At 43.8% G+C, this 4,808-nt stretch overlaps 1 non-coding gene across 1 annotated transcript; it reads right to left on the bottom strand.

Moving 5' to 3' along the window:
- Positions 1-838: 838 nt before the first annotated feature.
- trnar-ucg (transfer RNA arginine (anticodon UCG)) lies at positions 839-927 on the bottom strand. Its single transcript is given in 2 exon segments — positions 839-874; positions 891-927. It is a non-coding gene; the product is annotated as a tRNA-Arg (tRNA).
- Between the last annotated feature and the right edge of the window lie 3,881 nt (positions 928-4,808).

The following is a 4,808-nucleotide window of genomic DNA, read 5'->3' as shown; positions in this document are numbered from 1 at the left end:
AATTCGCGCTGAGTACTCCTGAGATCAGATCGGGCCTGGTTCCTGCTCGGATTGAGTGGGCAGCACGGCAAAGAGATTTAGCTGATTGCATTCTACATCGGCACGCCCTTCAACACGCTATGAGCAGACAACATCCACGTGTACAGAGGTCCTAACTTCAACGTTGGGCTTTACCTGTCTCCAGTGAGTTGGTATCCACTTTCTAATGTGTTTACCTGACCAGGTAATGACTCAACTAGGTCCTATTACCATCTATTACCACCTGCTCTCACCAACGCAGAGGTCACACCGCCAATCTACAACAGCAACCACTTTGACAGTGGGATCGATTGTAACTTTGACACTGATGTTGGCAGATTGGAGGGGAAGTGCATTCACACCGGGTAAGGTTCGATTTGAAGTGAGTATTCCTGATGTTGAGGCGGTGATGCCCCGTCGGCAATTAGGGATGAAGATATCCAGAGCAGGTAGAGAAACAGCGCGCTTTGTCCAAGAATAGGTGGAGGGTTGGAGACAGGAGAATGTACCGTCGGTACTGGGTGGGGAATTCTCGCCGAAAAGGTGGGCTCGGAGACAGAGCTGATTGTGAAATAAACTTACCGTCCCAACAACAGCTCCACCCGAACATCTGAGGAGCTCCAGTGAATTGATTATGAAAGTGTTTGCAGAAATACCTCACAGACTTGACGTATGATATTATTTGATGCGTATAACAATGATGTGGCATTACATTTTCCACTGAGGTGGTATACTTCGATTAGTCCCCACGCGGAACTGGGACAACCATGCTGCAGAGAGTGAGAGACAGAATGGAACCAAAATCACCAATTTAGTAAAACGACCGTGACAGGACTCGAACCTGCAATCTTCTGATTACTTCGATTCAAGCACCGAAGTCAGACGCCTTATCCATTAGGCCACACGGCCGCATTCTATGGGAAATTCCAATGGAAAAAATGGGGAACATGCTGACTGCTGCCAGGAGTTTCCACGTGTAGAATGGTTTCCTGACCGAACTAAAAGTACTGGTATGCAGTGTTGTTATCCCAAGGTGAAAATTAGATCATTGTTCTTAATATCTCTCCATTCATTCCTGCTTTAGGCTGTACATTTAAATTCAATATTCTCTTTCTGTCACACAGAAAGGAGTTGTAAAATGCCCACACCACTGTCTTTTACGGCCGCGTTATATTCTGGGAATGGAATAATTGAATATGTTTCACCACATTTAATACATTATTGATAGAGTGAACTCGATTTTTTTTTAGATATTTCAGCCGTTGGTTTGGTAATCCAGAACCGAACAGCCATGTGTTTGTGTCGTGTAAGCATTGGGGTGTTCGGATCTGCGACTGCGCACAGCCGGGGGTGCCCTTCAGCGTGTCTGTAATACAGTATCTATCGGGTTATTGCATTTGCCCAATACACGGAAAGTCGTCATTCTAGAGCCAGGTGGCAAATTCCCTTAATATCTGTTCACTTGAAAACGAGCAATATGATAAGAAAGCTACTGAAATTTTATTTAATTCAACATAAATTTATCTCATTGTACAACAGAAAACAGTCACGGGTTCTCCGAGTTGCGGAGCACGGAATGGAGCCTTTTGCCACAGCATGTCCATAGCGCCGAAGGTACCTGCATTAGCTATTTCCAAGTTTCCTGTGGTTGGCACAAATCTCTCTACACTTTCCTTATCCATGTCCATGAACTCTGGTCATCACAGAGAGCAAAGGAAATCGACATAGAATCTGAAAACAAATGTGTGAATCGGAAGCAGAGTCTGTAATTGCTCTGAAGAGATTCAGAAGCTCCAATCACAAGAGCAAGAAGTGGCCGAGCGGTTAAGGCAATTGACTGCTAATCCATTGTGCACGGCACGCGTGGGTTCGACTCCCATCTTCGTCGCGCCATGTTTATCTGGGAGACCATCTTTGAAGCAATCACTTCCGAACCTCCGCCTTTTGTCCCAGGGACGCCAGACAGGTTGGTATGTGAGTCATTAAAAACAATATTCACCATTAGTTCGTCACCGAACTTGGCCACAATGCCACAAGACATAGAAACAGATTATACTATTCGGCTCATCGATGTTTCTCCGTCATTCCATCATGATTGATACATTATCCCTCTCAACGCAATTCTCCTAGCGTTTTCTCGTCACCTTTGACAACCTTACTAATCAAGAACCTGTCACCCTCCGCTTTAAATAAACCCAATAAGATGGGCTCCACCACGAGCCATGACAATGAATTCCACAGATGCTTTATTTCCGCTGCAGAATGTCCTCCTCATCCCTGTTCTAAAGGGACGATCTTATCTGTGTCTGTGCCCTTAGCACTGAAACTGAACGGATTGTCACATGAGGAGAGTCTGTTGGCACTGGGTATCTATTCACCGGACCTCAGCAGAATTAGGGGTGACCTCGTTGAAATCAATCGAAGGCAAGGGAATGGGAGGCCTGGAAGAGTTCGATCAGCCCATGATTTAATTTATTTCTCCCGTTCTTATGTCTTCGACGCGTCCTCAACTCCCGTTTGCCTATTTCGTCCAGGAACTTCGCTTGGATCCCTTGTTTTAAATTCTGCAACTGCGCTTGGCCGCGGTTCCTTCACACTATGTTAAGGTAACCGATCAGAAATTTTTAAATTTCGCTTTTTAAGATTTTGGCTGACCCGCCGAATGTTTCGGGTATTCTGGACTTTAGTGCTTAAAACATCCGATTTCCAAGGGGAGAATAATATAGGTCCTTCAAAACATTTGTTGTTGTTGGGTTTCCCCCCCCCCCCCGGGATTACTCTAAGTCACTGCAGCATTATTCTAAATACATTGATGCTCATTGTTCCAGAGCGGAGTATCGCATGAAACTTATCTGGTCTGATCCCCATCGTGCATCTCTGTGTTTTCTCAACCCCCTCTTCAATCAGGGCATGGAAGCAAACCCTGGTTCACGAAACTGCATACAGACCCTTATTTCAATTTTCCGAACTCCCGATGGTTCGGAGATTAACTCACAAGTGCTGTCTGACGCTCTCGCCTGAATCTCACCGGCGATCCGCTTCCAGAATCACCTGTAAACCTGCAGCAATTTCGTTAATTTAAAATATGTTACACGGTTGAAATGGAATAACACCAAGAACCCCGAAATGGGTCAGAGCCCGCTGCAGTATCCGAGTTTACTCTGAGAACGGCTTTGCATTGAAAAATCAAAACTGCCTGCCATGATTTCACAACATGAATCCATCTCCCCCATCTTCACTTTACATCCGTTTTAATTGCGAGCTTAGTTTCAGCCTAGGCAACTGATTAAACTGCAAGGGCACTTCTGACCGAGCGTAGAGTTTTCTCAGCAGTCTGCACCGCACTGACTGATACACCGGCATCACAACGCTGTCGGTAACTGAACGAGTCCAAAGACCACTCACACAGAACTGCAAATGTTGGTTCACCTGTGTTCTTACCAGGAACACCAATAACGGCAATGAACATGTAATATATCTCTCTCACACGGGAAAATGTTTCACGTATTCTGTGTGAGATTCAGTCTGTCTTCCAGCTGCCCACGATCTCTCTGAAGAAACACTGAGCTGATGAATCACCACGGTCATTCGTTTATACTCTCCCCAGCACACTGAATATTCAATACTACACAAGACTGACGTGTCTTCCAACAGCTGGGGTAAAAATAAACATGATGTAATTCAAGTAAAATTCCAGTTGTGATCACGTATGGATAGCTTGACACGAAATTGCAAAATCTCAAAGGCGAAGAAATGACGATGCGAGAATTCAGTGAATGTTGCTGCGAAACACTCTCAGTCTCACCTCTCGGTTTCACGATTACTATCTTTGATCTTGTCCATTCCTGAGTTCCATGGAATTTTTCATCATAGATCAATGACCTCCTGCTATTGGGAAGCTCAGTTTCACGCTGGAAATTATCTCAGTTATAGATCCTGCAATGGAAATATTTTAAAAATAATATGATGTTTGTAAGTTAATATCGTGAAGAGTTTTAAACTAATATAGCATCCAGACTTACAAAGGCACTGAACGTATTGAACCCGTTAATTAAATTAATTGCAGCCTACACAAAATGCTGGAAGGCCTCAACAGGTCAGCAACTGGGCATGAATAAGCAGTCGATATTTCTGGTCGCGTCTCTTCTTCAGAAGAATTGAGGGTTCGTCGATCACCTGAGCTCCAGCCACAAAATAAAGCACAATTTCCCAGTGACTAAATTCTTCAATTCCTGTCTCTATTCCCGGTCCGATATGTCGGCCCATGACCGCCTTTTCTGCAGTGGAAGCTCTCTGGCAAGACGAGTAACGATAAGACCACAAAATGTAGGGGCAGAATTAGGCTACTTGGCCCATCAATCCTGCTCCGCCATTCCATCATGACGGATCCTTTTTACCCCTCCGCAAACCCATTCCCCGGTCTTCTCCCGGTAATCTTTGAAGCCGGTTTCGATCACTAAATTATCAATCTTGATGTAGTTGTGCATTAAATTGTCTGAACTGGATTGCACGTAAGAAAAACCGTTCACTGTTTCTAGAGGGACTTGTTACCACTTTCGGATATCGCCCAAGTGCGGAGTGAGAGACACTGAAGCTGGTCGATATTCCACAGACTTTAATATGAACAGCGTTAAAGGGAAAATATTTTCATTTTAGAATATTTTTATTCATACATAATCTTCCACAACTGTAGAATAATACAAAATATCAACAAATCAATATGTATACAATTAATAGAGCTGAAGAAAAAAAACTAATCATAATTTATAAAAAATGAAATATATATATAC

Source organism: Hemitrygon akajei, unplaced genomic scaffold, assembly GCF_048418815.1.
Source record: "Hemitrygon akajei unplaced genomic scaffold, sHemAka1.3 Scf000117, whole genome shotgun sequence".
NCBI classification, from domain to species: Eukaryota; Metazoa; Chordata; class Chondrichthyes; order Myliobatiformes; family Dasyatidae; genus Hemitrygon; species Hemitrygon akajei.
This window is presented reverse-complemented; position numbering and strand designations above follow the sequence as displayed.